The sequence below is a fragment of the Coenobita brevimanus genome, chromosome 60, assembly GCF_032717465.1.
Source record: "Coenobita brevimanus isolate Jiangsu-jjx chromosome 60, ASM3271746v2, whole genome shotgun sequence".
In the NCBI taxonomy this organism is placed as follows: Eukaryota; Metazoa; Arthropoda; class Malacostraca; order Decapoda; family Coenobitidae; genus Coenobita; species Coenobita brevimanus.
The window spans coordinates 25,053,212-25,067,224 of record NC_137013.1 but is presented as its reverse complement, the minus strand read 5'-3'; positions in this window follow the sequence as shown (position 1 = coordinate 25,067,224).

Genomic DNA, 14,013 nt, shown 5'->3' with positions numbered 1-14,013 from the left:
TTCATCAACTTTTTCCTTCCTGCCTCTCTTTATTCACTTCCTTCCTCCCCTAGTTAACTGTTCCGCTTCCTACTTCTTTCTTTCTCTTGTTTCTACCCATTCCTTCATTCCTTCCGTCCACCCACCCACCCCGCACACACAAACACCTATAAACTCCTCAAACATACAATTTATCTCAATTTTTTATTGGCAAGTAAGGGTATCATTATGGGCAGACGCCATACTCGGTGCATGTCAGCGGTACTACTCACAATAACCTAGACCTTTGAGCTGTGGTGGGTTATTCACCCTCTATCCTGGGGAACAGGGGCACTGTATTATCTAGGTCACCATAATTACCTTCTCTTGGTGTTAAATTAGTAATCATTTTACGTACCAAACCAAAAGAGGTGGATAGACACCAGAATCGAGTGGCGCCAGCTGCCTGCACCAGGAACTGAACCCTGGCAATGTCGGACCAACACCTTCGTCTCTAACAATACTAATCAGTCGGTCACCCTTGTGGTGGCGGCGGCCTGCTTATATATCAACACAGGGTATTGAAAAAATCCATTTTGGCAAGTAATTACCCGATTTTGTACTTCGAATATTTTAAAACTCTGGTGAAGAATTACTAACCTTGTATTTTAGTGTGGCTCACGTCGGGTGTTTTAGTTCACCTTCAGAGGAAACCACCGCAGCAGTAACTAAACACTGTCTTGATTTACAATTTCGTTGGAAATTTAGAACTCGGTGTTTGCTTCAAACTAATGCCAGACGATTATATTTTTCAGAGGGAATCCCTCCTCAGATACGAGGCCTTTGACTCAACTAAACCATATATTTGAAAGATATCCAGTATGAGTAATGAATTAATGAATTTTAAAAAATCGTAATGAAGAATTTTAATTGACAATAACCTATAGTGACCAGATTTACTGGAGCTAAAAGTGGGACATTGTCACGTGCATACCTGTATATATAGATATAGCGCTGCATCTCACCCTGAGGCTGCTAATCAAACACTAACGTCTTTGACAAACTCCGAACATACCGTATTGTACGGTCAATTGCCGACCAAAGTTGTCAGTTAGTGAGTGTAACAGATTCTGTATTAACAATTCGGTATTTCATTTGGTTTGGATTATGCATAATTTTACTAATTCATCATAGTTTCATAAATAGGTCACCTTATATCTAATGTAAGAGTAATCTTCTAAAAGCGGGACACGTAAGATAATTTGCTAAAAAACCGGGACATTTTAGCTGCAATGAAATAAGCGGGACATGTCAAAAATGCAGGACTGTCCCGCCTAAAAGCGGGACTCTGGTCACCTTACCTGCCGTCACCATTGGTACCCAAAGAAATACTACTTAGTGCTCTGAGGCTCCTGTGACTCGTGCACAGCTGATCAAAGTCTTATGGTTTTAGCAATAAATAAATAAATAAATAAATAAATAAGTAAATAAAACTGAAGTTGTCCTAAATATGAGTTGGTAAAAGTATTGACGCTGTTGTGCTCTTATGTCTTCATCTTAGTGAACTAAAATAATCTGTCGTTATCTGGAATAAAATGCTAGGTTTGTCTTCTCCATGAGAACTTGATGGTGAAAATACTGACATTCTCATGCTAGTGTGCTCAGTCTTAGCTGAATAAAATAATCTGTTTAACTCCTTTACTCCGATGATGCACTTTCAGTTCTATTCTTGCTGCTTCAAGACGATGTCATTGACTCTGGAGAAATCACTTGTAGTGGGACGGTTAGAAAGTCTCTGTTGTCCCATTCGCAACCTGGCTTCTCTCCCTGCATAAATTAACAAAAAGTCATTCAACTCAAGAGGTTAAAATTTACATGGATAAGAAGCTATTTTATAACTGGAGTTACCAACAGATATTTGTGTCAGTGATACGATGGAGTTATGTCCCGCCAGTCTGGGCTTTCCCTGGTGACAGGCGCACCTGTGCCGTCGAAGGGTAACTTAACCCTTCCAATATGTGGATAAATTATCTGTTTGATTCCTTCTACCGCCAATGTTTTGATCCAGATTAAACCGTCCAGTCTGAAGACTTACTGTTTACTGTATTTTTGTTCTCTTGAAACGATTTTAGTGACATTAAAATAGATCTTTTTATATATAGCCTTGACCTGTTCCTTCTGTACCAGAAATAAACAAGAAGTAGCACTCACAGAGTGCCACACCCCCTACCTGCAAATGATCTAAGAGCTGAACATTTGACTTTATCTAGTGACCTTGACTTTATACTGAGTGTTCTTGTGTTCTTTAAAATTCGATTTACTTCGCCATTACCAAACCCTGAACTTCTTCACCAAGTTTGGCCCAAATCGAATTAAAAGTTTTCGAGTTTACCTTTTCCAGCGACCTCCACTGTAGACCAATTCTTCTCACGGTTGAAAGCCTTCATCCTTGGCTAACCCTCAATACTTCCACTGAGTTTGATTCGTCAAATAAAAACTGGTTGAGATATTGGGTCTAACCTTCGACCCTGAACTATGAACTTGATCTGTGACTGACAAGTCTTTAAATCAAAATGCTTTGTCCTTGCATTACCATCAGCATTTCCACCAAGTTTGGCTAATATTGGATCAGAATTGTTCAAGTTGGCCTTGCTGTGTCATTTTGACATCTGATTATTTTGTTCGCAAAAATGTCATGCCAGTTCCGGCGAAGACCTTCATCCCTCTCACGCAGTTTGATTCAAATTACATTAGGGCTTTTTTAATTGCACTGTTCCTATATTAAATGTCAGAATAAAACAAACAGCCAGGTAAAACACTGTGCTTATTGCAGTATCGTGTGCACAGTTGTAATAATTTCAAGGAATGAAGACCCAGGGCTATCGTACATAACTGTTACCGCGCCCAGTGCATGATCACGAAACTGCGAGATAACGAAACATACAAACTGTAGGATTTATCCTAATACGTACTGGGCACCATAGTTGTAACCCCAGTTTTTCCTTTTTACAGCAGTTCAGACCCACCAAATGCATATGTGCAAGTCCTCGTCAACAATGGATATCGCAAAAGAGCAAGCATCAGAAACACACGTAGGCTGTGCTAGGTTAATAGAAAATGACTAAAAGGGCAGAATTTGGACGAAACACGTACCATATTAAGACCTGAGATCGGCTTGAGGTAAGGGGTTCTGAGGCTAGAGAGTGGAGAGTTAGTGGTCTCCACCACCTGGGATTATCTCCTCGAGGTGGGACTCATCTTTTGATTCATCAGAACTATCAGAAACCACTGATTCTGCTCTGTCAGTGTCGGCGGAAATCAGTTCAGGTGCGGGATAGCGAAGTTTATTCGCTAAAACATGCGCGATAACAGCGGAAGTGCTGATTTTCATCAAGCAGTGATGAAGAAAACCGCCGTAACAAAGTGCGTGATAACCAGATGATAACTGTATATCTATATCTATCTATCTATCTGTCTATAGAGATAGATAGATAGATAGATAGATAGATAGACAGGTAGATAGATAGATAGACAGATGTATAGATCGTGTTCTAAATACTATGAAATCATTTATCAACCTTTCCCTGTTTCTATGAGGTTTAAGGCAAGCCTTTCGTGCTATAAAGGATAAAAGTCTAACAAAGGTCAAAGTCGTGAGTGCTAAAACACACGACATCAGATGCTAATAAAACCATTCGTCTTTCTGTCTGTATGTGTTTCTCATCTGACACAGCACGTGCCGTCTTAACCCATCACGATCATGTATTCTCTCGCCTTTCATTCAAGCTAATGTAAAACGATTCTGTGCAGGTAAGATTGCCATGGAGACTCAGTGTGTTAACATTAATACCATTAGCTTCCTCTTGGACATGGCACCTCAAATATTCTCTTTCAGCGAACGAAAGACAATTTTATTCTGTGAGAGTGAGCATTGGTGTGAGAGGTTTTGAATTCTGCTGTTAAGTATAGTTACTTTATTGCATATATTCCATAGTTAAGCACAATAGATCTTTTTTCTGCGGGGGGGAGGGGCAGGGGATAATAGATGGAAATCATTAATTCGTTTTTATCTGTGTATAAGATGCACGGTGTAGATGACGTAGAAAACGGTGAGTGTTTATTTGCTGGCTATTTTAGTTGATGCTGTTTATTTTCTCTGCTTGGAGAAACTTTCAGTTAAACCATCACCGCACTTATACTGACCGGCCTAAGCGCACCCTGGCCATCATCTCGACCCATCCCACCCATTCCTTTGCCCCTCCCCCCGCCCTCTCTCTCTCTCTCTCTCTCTCTCTCTCTCTCTCTCTCTCCGTGCCCTCACCCACTGTTCCTCATGGGGTGTTTGGTCATTCAGCTGGAAAGACGCAAGTTCTCGTCAACAATGCATATCGGAAAAGCGACGTGGAAGGCGTCGTGAAGAATGCAGTTTAGAAATGGTACTCAAGCTGCAGCGCCCCTTCTCTCTGTAAAGAAGAAATCAATTCGGAGTACCGAAATTACACGTCTACAAAGTATAAAACTGACGAGAAAATGAAAAGTATTATTCATAAAAATGTCAAATGCACAGATCCTAACTAAAGTACCGCACTGATCAGTTACTATAGGACATGTAAAACCTTCCAGATACTACACAAGAACAGCCCTGCCGTGAAAAGTACGCCCATGCAAGAAGACCACGTCATCTACCGACATACTTGCACAAGTGAGGACTGTGGGCTTCATACCTACGTAGGAATGTTGAAGACTAAACTGTCAAGGCGTCTCACATGTAGCCTACAGAATTGATCAATAAAAAATCGCTACAGAACTAGTCACAACACACCTTCACCCATCAGCACCTCGAAAAAGATACTAAAATAATTGACAACGAAAAAGACCCACAAAGACTCATGTTTCTGAAAGCACATTACATATCCGAACTGAAACCTACAATCAGCTCATAAGTAGAAGAGTTACAAATTCATCGAACATGCAAAGAATCACAAACATCGGTGGGCTAACGCATTCCACCTATGAGATGGCCACACACCTTTCATCACACGCTCCTGACCTACTAGTCACGTGCTAACGCGTGTTGGAACCCGCCATGTAATGATGTCTTGCTCCACCCGCCGTCAGGTTGGTCTGAACATGTTCCCAGGAAGGAACAAAACGTTACAAAATTCACCTACATTTGGACAGCTACTCAGAAGTCCAAAAGGAAATCATCTTAGTTTACCGTATGCATCGCAAGCATTGAGTACAAATTTAATAATGCAGGAAAAGCAATTGCATTCAACCTGATTTGCTTACAAGAAAATATCGTACCTGGCTATTCATATACTGTGTGTGTGTGTGTGTGTCTCTCTCTCTCTCTCTCTCTCTCTTTCTCTCTTGCCAGACGCTTCAGTCCTGTAAGGGGTGGCCACAAACAAATTGCCTCCATGTCGTCCTGTTCAACGCCATTTCGCTGCCCTGCCCCCAGCTCACACCCCCTCTCTCATATATTTCGCCACTCCTTCCCTCCATCTCATCCTCGTGCCTAATTTGGTAAATTATCTGTCTGTTCAAATTAGACAAGTTACCTGTCTATTTTGCAAAGTTAGTATTGCTGTTGCTATATACGTATTATTTCCGCATTTTTAACATAATATGCAATTGCAGTTTTTACTAAATTATGAAATCAAAAACATAATTGATTATCTTTTTGGTCTACCTGTTTTGCTGAGTAGAAGAAAATTATGAGAGGAGGAGAAAAAGGGGGGAAGAGAAGGGAAAAGGAGGGTGGAAAGGAATTACAGAGGAGAGACCTAAAAATATTTTTAAAAAGAACATATTTTCTGATACTGGGATTTTATTGGAGCAGAAAAAAAAAATAAAGAAAGATAGATAAAAACAGAGAAAAAATGTTGTCTTCTTAATAAATGGTTAGGGATATTTTTTTGAGGAGGAATGGTTAGATTTGCACCACTAAGCAGATATAGATTGAATGTAATATCTATCTATATTTAATTTTGTTATAGAAATTACGTTCTATATTAATTTCGTACAAGTGTAATTCCTCTTACACACACACACACACACACACACACACACACACACACACACACACACACATATATATATATATATATATATATATATATATATATATATATATATATATATATATATATATATATATATATATATATATATATATAGTGTGTGTGTGTGTGTGTGTGTGCTAATTTATGCTGCACACTTGTGGTGTGTGTGTGTGGGTGGGTGGGTAATTTGCAGTTGGGTTAATTTACGTCGTTGAATCTAAGTTACTGCCACTAATGGGAGGGTGTTTGTGTGTGTGTGTGGGTGGGTAAGTTGCACCTGTCTTAATTATTCTCTGAATATAGTTTATTACCATATGGGATGGTGCTTGAAGAAATGCGGTGTGTACGTGGGTGGGTGATCTGCACTTGGCTTAATAACAGTCTCTGAATATAAGCTATTACCACTAAGGAGTTGGTGTTTAGCATAATGTGGTGTAATTAACGCCTTTGATCTGCCACCAAGCTGGTGTTTGGACCAGTGTGGTGTGTATTTATTCATGTTGGAAGATGCTGCAATAAAGAAAATATAATACCATCAGGAAGGACAATTATTCCAAACTGACAGTGGCTATTTATTCGTCTATGAAATTACCAAGAAACTGGAGCAAGGTAGTGTATATTTATTGGTCTGTGAAATGATAAAAAGAAATTCATGATCACTAACACATGCCTCTATTAGCAGGATTACTCAAGACAGAGATCTGATAGCATAACTTTTTTTTTTTTTTTTGGAGGGAAGGAAATTTTTTTTTTTTTTTTTCAAACTACTAATCAAACATCTCCAATAAAAATCGATTCTATTTGTTTGTTAACAGAATTCTAAAGAAAGAGATTGTCTGATAACCCATTTTTTTTTTTTTTAGGGGGAGGAAACAAATATGTGATTTACCATAAAAAATGAAATAATTATTTTATTCATCTATAAAGCAAACTGAAAGAAAATGGTTTTTATTTTAAAGATTATCGTCTGCGGATGGAGCTGTATTGTTATTAATATTTACGATTATTGTAATGATTGTAATCATACTTTCTATCAGTTTTAGAAAGAAAAACGAAGAGATATGATTCACCACCACCTGTATTTAAAAAACTCTCTCTCTCTCTCTCTCTCTCTCTCTATGATATATATATATATATATATATATATATATATATATATATATATATATATATATATATAAGAATGATGAGTGAAAATATTGCTTGGCCAAAATAGTAGAATATCATTACAAATGTGATACGGGAAGATAACAATTGTTAATGGAACGCAGATATTTAAGTTAAAGAAGACTAGAGTAGGAAGTGATTTATATTATTACAAATCTCTCCCTGAACGCCACCACCACCATCATGGAATAATTCGAGATATTATCAGGAAATCCTAGATAATATCTTACCATTGTAAGATAAATAATGTGACTGTGTGCAGCTTGAGTGTTTATTGTGCCTTATGTGAGTGTTTATAGTGTCTTATAACAATATAATAAAAAAAAAAAAAATGGCACAGAACCACAAATTCCCATCATCACTGTTTCGACTGTGGCCGCATTACGTACACCAGGTTGCGTTTTCGTACTACAGGTACTTCATACATCCACCCATTACACACCAAAATGGATTATCTGTGTACATCAGCCGCTGACGGTATTTGAAATTAGCCATCTGAAGCATATTTGGGGGCGGAGGGAGGGATGGGGTTGAAGTCTACGGGATTGGCGCGCCAATTTTCGCTGGCCGCAGCCGAGGCGATCACTTTTACTAGGCTGATTTTAAAATGTCAGTTCACGGAGAAAAAAAGTCGACAGTGGCCGGCATTTTTGGCTCCCACACCCCCGGCACTGGGGGCACAAAGGCCGACAAAGGCTAGGGCACGGAACGTGTTCAAATCTTTCTGAGAAAAATCACTCGTATTTGTTTCTTGGCAGGATTAAAATGAAAGAGAGATCTGATAGCGTAACTTATTTATTTATTTATTTAGGGAGAGGAGAAAAAAATAACTTTATTTTGCAATACCCTAATCAAATCTTTCCAAGAAAAACCACTCCTATTTGTTTTTTTTTAGCAGGATTAAATAGAAAGAGAGATATGATAGCCAATGTGCTAGGGAACAATCGATTAACTTTTGGACTGATGTGGGATTTTGGATCATCTCACTCCTGTTTGTCAATGATGAGAAACCTAAACAAAATACGAAGAGTGGTTTGGAACTGTTGTCTTTGTCAGAGATGCGCTTTACTGTTTATTTTATCACTCCTTCTTCCCTTAATAATATTTTCTTCTTTCCTTTTTTCCCTCCTACATTTTCCCTTTCTTTCACCTTTCCTTCTATATTGCTTCCATCTAATATTTCTTTTTTTCTTGTCTCTTCTACTCCTTCTTTCCTCTCTACTAATATTTTTTTATTAGTACCCCCTTCATTCCTTGCGTCTAAAAAAATCTAAAAATAAAACAGCAAGTAATGGGGCGTAAGAAAAGGAAATATCATCTTTAGGAAGTCAAATTCTGACAAGAAAGTATAATTTATGGGTATCCTTTAAAACGTAACTATGGATTTTGGAGAATCCAATATAAAGGAGTTAATATTAAAAAGAACATGGGGCGCCCATCATTCACTCACTCAGTGTAGAGATGCCATATGATCTCTACACTGAGTGACAAGCCAAATGGTTTCCTGTACCCAGAAACCATTTACTACGCTGGGTGGTAACCATATAACCGGGGTTTTTGGCAGGGTTAAGTGTCCCACAGATTCCCCTATCCAAAATTTTCAATGTTCACCACCACCACCTTTGGCTCTCCTCTCCTTTCACGGATCCACCTGGTGAACAAGCCTACATCTTTTCTATCCTTAATGACCTAGAGCAGCTTGTACAGCACCCTACCCGTATCCCTGACCGCCTTGGAGAGAGCTCCAACATACTTGACCTCTTCCTCACAACTAATCCTTCTGCTTACTCTGTTAATCTTTTCTCTCCGTTGGGCTCCTCCGATCACAACCTTATTACCTTAACCTGTCCTATCACTCCGGTACGGCCTGTGGACCCTCCAGGGAAACGTCGTCTGTGGCATTTTGGAGCCGCGGACTGGGAGGCCCTCAGGCAGTACTTATTTGATTTTCCCTGGAATGATTATTGCTTCCATGGCCGTGAGCCATCTGAGTGTGCCTTGCGCATTACGGAGGTTATTCTCTCGGGCATGGAAGCATACATTCCTTTCTCATATCCTTTGACTAACGAATGAAAGCCTTGGTTTAATCACGCTTGTTCTAATGCTGTCCGCAACAAGGAGAGGGCCTACAAAAGGTACCGGAGCCAACCCACCCCTGATTCACATCATCTTTACGTTTCTGCCCGGAATCGTGCTAAGTCTGTTCTTCGCTCTACTAAAAATAATTTCATCCATACTAAATGCTCTCAACTCTCCAACTCGAATTCTTCCCGCTCCTTCTGGCATCTTGCCAAAAATCTTTCTAACAACTTTACCTCATCATCCTTCCCTCCTCTTTTCTACTCTGATGGTTCTGTAGCTATTTCTTCTACTGATAAAGCAGATCTCTTCGCCTGAACTTTCTCCTCCAATTCTACCTTAGACGATTCCGGTGCTGTTCCTCCATCGCTTCCCCCTCTGACTTCCTCATGGCTGACATTAAAATTTCTTCAGTTGATGTATTTTCTGCCATCACTGGCCTCCAGTACTAACAAGGCATATGGGCCTGATGGGGTCCCTCCTGTTGTTCTCAAGAACTGTGCTTCTGTGCTTACACCCTGCCTAGGCAAACTCTTTCGTCTTTGTCTGTCAACTTGTACCTTTCCTTCTTGCTGGAAGTTTGCTCTCATTCAGCCAGTCCCAAAGAAGGGTGACCACTCCCAACCCTCCAACTATCGTCCAATTGCTTTAACGTCCTGTATTTCAAAAGTTTTTGAGTCAATTCTTAATAGAAAAATTTTAAGGCATCTTTCCTATCACAACCTTCTTTCCGATCGTCAGTATGGGTTCCGTCAGGGACGCTCCACTGGCGATCTTCTCACCAACCTTTCAGACTCCTGGTCATCCTCCTTTCGGGACTTTGGCGAAAGCTTTGCCATTGCACTTGACATCTCAAAGGCTTTCGATCGAGTCTGGCATAAATCTTTAATTTCCAAACTGCCCTCCTACGGTTTCTATCCTTCTATCTGTGCCTTCGCCAGCTAGCGTCCTTTCTGGTCGTTCTATAGCCGCTGTTGTAGACGGCCATCGTTCTTCTCCTAGATCTATCAACAGTGGTGTTCCTCAGGGCTCTGTCCTATCACCAACTCTCTTCCTTTTATTCATCAATGATCTTCTAAGCTGTACATCTAACCATATCCACTCATACGCTGATGACTCCCACCCCTTCACCTTTCCATTCGGTTCCCATAACGCCCATCTCAACAGTTACTTCAACAAACAAGGGATGAGGCTGTGGCACACCTAATGTCTGACTTGGCTCGTATCTCTGACTGGGGTAAAAATAATATGGTTGTTTTTAATGCATCTAAGACTCCAGTTCTTACACCTATCAACCCGACAAAATCTTCCACAGGTATACCCACTAATGTTTAATAATATTCAGCTTAATCCTGCATCATCCTTGAACATGCTTGGGGTTTCATTTACTCGGGACTTATCTTGGAAAGATCATATTACATCTCTTGTAAAATCTGCTTCCAAGAGATTGGGTGTGCTAAGCCGACTCCGCTCTTTCTTTACCCCTGCGCAATTGTTGACTCTATACAGGGGTTTTATCCGCCCCTGTGGAGTACAACTCTCATGTGTGGGGTGGCTCCCCACATACAGCTCTTCTCAATAGGGTGGAGTCAAAGGCTTTTCGTCTCATTAACTCTCCTCCTCTTACTGACTCCCTTCAACCTCTGTCTCTTCGCCGCACTGTTGCATCTTTATCTCTTTTCTATCGCTACTTTAATGGTCACTGCTCCTCTGAACTGTCTGCTTGCATTCCTCCACCTCTACGACGGGCGCGTAGCACCCGTCTGGCAGCAAACTCTCATCCTTTTTCTGTCCAACTCTCTAATGCAAGAGTTAACCGTTACTCCCAGTCTTTCATTTATGCAACAGGTCAGCTCTGGAACTGTCTCCCTCTGTCTGTATTTCCTGCTGCCTATGATCTCCAGTCTTTCAAACGCAGTGTGTCCAGGCATCTCAAAATGATCGGATCTTGAATTTGGCTCTATATTGTATTTTGTTTTTCTCTTGGAGGGAACTGTTACTGCGGGCTCATGGCCTTTGGTTCCTTCTTCCTCGCATTAAAAAAAAAAAAAAAAAAAAAAAAAAAAAAAAAAAAGTCGTTTCAGAGAGCCTCGGAGGGCCCAATACCTGCCCAGGGCCCCAACCAAATGGGCAGACTCACGCGGCCATGTGGAATGTGAGAGATGTGAATGAGGAGAGCAAGAGGGTGGAAGTGGTGAATGTGTTCAAGAGTGCGAGATATGCTGTGATGGCATTGTGTGAAACGAAGATGAAAGGAAGTGAAGTGGAGGAGTGGGAGGGTGTGAAATGTGTAAGATGGGGAATGAATGGGCGAGGAAGATGTAAGGAAAGAGTGGCTTTGTTGATGAATGAGGTGTGGCAGAGTGGAATCAGAGACTACAAATGTATCAACTCGAGGTGTATGTATGTCAAGTTTAAATTTGAGAAGGTGAAAGTGGCGGTGATTGTAGCGTATGCACCGTGTGATGACAAGAGTGAGAAAGACAGGGTTTGGGATGAGCTGGATGAAGTAGTGGGAGAAATGCCCAGGAGCTATAAAGTGATCATAATGGGAGATGTGAATGGAAGAGTAGGCACTGGTCCTGAGGATAATTTAATGGGTTGTAATGGAGTACCAGGAGAAAATGATAATGGGAAGCTACTAAAGGTTGTCAGGAAAGGAGGTCGTGCATTCGTAATTCGTATTTCAAACACAAAGATGCACATAAATATACATGGCATAGAGGAAACCTGATTGACTGCGTGCTTCTAGAGAGGTCGATGTTGGGAATGGTTGCTGATACGAGGCCGTGAGAGGACAATGTGGAGGCCTGTCAGATCATATGATTTTTTAATGCAAGGAAGAAGGAACCAAAGGCCAGGACCCCGGAAACTGTTCCTTCCAAGAAAAAACAAAAACAATACAAAAGAGAGCCAAAATCAAGATCCGATCATTTCGAGATGCCTGGACACACTGCATTTGAAAGACTGGAGATCATAGGAAGCAGGATATACAGACAGAGGGAGACAGTTCCAGAGCTGACTTCTTGCATAAATGAAGGACTGGGAATAACTGTTAACTCTTGCATCAGAGAGTTTGACAGAAAAGGGATGAGAGTTTGTTGCTAGACGCGTGCTATGCGCCTGTCATAGAGGTGGAGGGATGCAAGCAGACAGTTCAGAGGAGCAGTGACTATTGAAGCAGCGACAGAAAAGAGATAAAGATGCAACAGTGTGACAAAGAGACAGAGGTTGAAAGGAGCCAGTAAGAGGAGGAGAGTTAATAAGATGAAAAGCCTTTGACTCCACCCTATTGAGAAGAGCTGTATGTGGGGAGCCTCCCCACACACGAGAGTTGTATTCTACACAGGAGCGAGTAAAACGCGTGTATAAAGTCAACAACTGTGCAAGGGTAAAGAAGGAACATAGTCGGTTTAGCACACCTAATCTCTTGGAAGCAGATTTTACAAGCGATGTAATATGATCTTTTATGTCCCGAGTGAATGAAACCCCAAGCATGTTCAAGAATGATGCATGATTGAGCTGAATATTTTTAAACATTAGTGGGTACTCCTGTGGAAGATTTTGTTGTGTTGATAGATATAAGAAGTGAGTCTCTGATGCATTAAAAACAACAAGATTATTTTTATCCCAGTAAGAGATACGAGCCAAGTCAGACATTAGGTGTGCCATAGCCTCATCCCTGGTTTGTTGAAGTAACTGCTGAGATGGATGTTGCGGGAACCAAATGGAAAGGTGAAGGGTGGTATCATCAGCATGCAACTGGACAGGGTTAGATGTACTATGCAAGATAAGCTGAGGGGAGTGAGGTGGATCAGGAGAGAGAGCAGCAGTCAGGGAGAAAGATTGAAAGTAGAAGCTGAGGATGAAAGAAATGGCAGATGATTACAGGACCAAAGTAGAGGAGGAGTTAGAATCAGTGAATTGGAATGAAATGGTTCTGGACAGCCTGTGGAATGTATATAGGGATTCCTTAGTTAGCAATGCTAAAGTAGTGTGTGATGTGGCAAGAGTATCAACAAAAAAGAAGGGTACGGCATGGTGGGATGATAAGGTTAAGAGTACAGTGGAGGAAAAGAGGAAGAAGTGGCTAAAGTGGTTACAGGAGAGGGGTTCAGTTGAAATAAGAACTGAATATATCGAGAGCAAGAAGCAAATAAAGACACTAATGAAGAGGAAAAAGTAGGAGGTAAATGATGATCTAGGAAGAAAAATGAATGCAAACTACTCTGAAACTTGGAAGTTATTCTAGAAAGAGATGCTGAAATGTGGAAGTGAATGCGGATAGAAATGTGATGGTGTGGAGGATGTAGGTGATTGATTATTAACCCATGGGGATGAAGTAAGGACCAGATGGAAGGAATATTTTGAAAGCCTGATGAATAGGAATAGAGAAAGCAGAGCAGCTGTAAACATGATTGGTTTTGGGGGTGTGCAGAGAAGGAATGCAGTGCCAGGAGACGTGACACTCGCACAGGTGGAGAGTGCTGTGAAGCGGCTGAAAAATGGGAAAGCAGCTGGGGTTGATGAGGTGTATGCAGAGATGATTAAGTGTTGTGGAGAATGAAGAGCTTGTTGGAGACATGTAAGAAGGCATGGATGAGTGAAACTGTGCCAGTAGAGTGGAAAAAGGCTGTGATTGTACCCCTGTACAAAAATAAAGGTGAGCGAATGAGTATAAGAATTATCGTGGCATAAGATATTTAGTGTGATAGGGAAGGTGTATAGAGTGTGATAGGGA